Source organism: Octodon degus, unplaced genomic scaffold (genome assembly GCF_000260255.1).
Source record: "Octodon degus isolate 3935 unplaced genomic scaffold, OctDeg1.0 scaffold00091, whole genome shotgun sequence".
Lineage (NCBI taxonomy): Eukaryota > Metazoa > Chordata > Mammalia > Rodentia > Octodontidae > Octodon > Octodon degus.
The window spans coordinates 860,106-860,884 of NW_004524667.1; positions in this window are offsets into that span (position 1 = coordinate 860,106).

The following is a 779-nucleotide window of genomic DNA, read 5'->3' on the forward strand; positions in this document are numbered from 1 at the left end:
AAATAACGGAACTTAACAAAAAAAGGGGATACAGATGAATGTCCATTTTGTATCTGTGTATTCAAAATGGTTAGGATAAATATATAGTTACATTCTCTTAATGAATAGACGGATTTGTTCTAATAGTATTTGTACGTAGGATATCATGTTCGCATCTTGTACAGCAATTAACCACTAGGAAGAGAGTATGCAATGTGTTAATTATTAAAACTGTCCTACCAATTTGGTTTGAAACTGTCTCATTGCTATTTGTTTCTCTTAAAAATTATGGTGAAAAAAGAGAGAGAGTCACATGGAAAGAAAACATTCTCTCAGGCTTTCACGGAGAGCGAATTGGTCAAGCAATGGTCGTGACTCATCCATATGGCTGACACTTAATTATGTTATACCTCTCTATTTTTATTTCTTCTTTTCTTTCTTTCCATTTTCTGATATCCTTCATGAGCCCCTTTTTCAGAGTACTGTAGTTTTCAATATAAAAGTTTTTTAATTCCTACTTTAGATTGATTCCTAAGTATTTTATTTTTGTTTGCTACTGTGAATGGTGTTTGTTTCCCTAATTTCTCTCCCACTAAATTTGTTATTCACAAACATAAACACTATTGGTTTTTTAATGTGAATTTGTATCCTGCTATGCTACCAATATTAATTATTGATTACAGGAGTCTTTTAGTTGGGCTTTGGAGTCTTCCATGTGGAGTATCATGTCATCAGGAAATAATGAGAATTTAACATTTTCTTTTCCTATGCATATTTTTTTACTTCTTTATCTCTCTAAT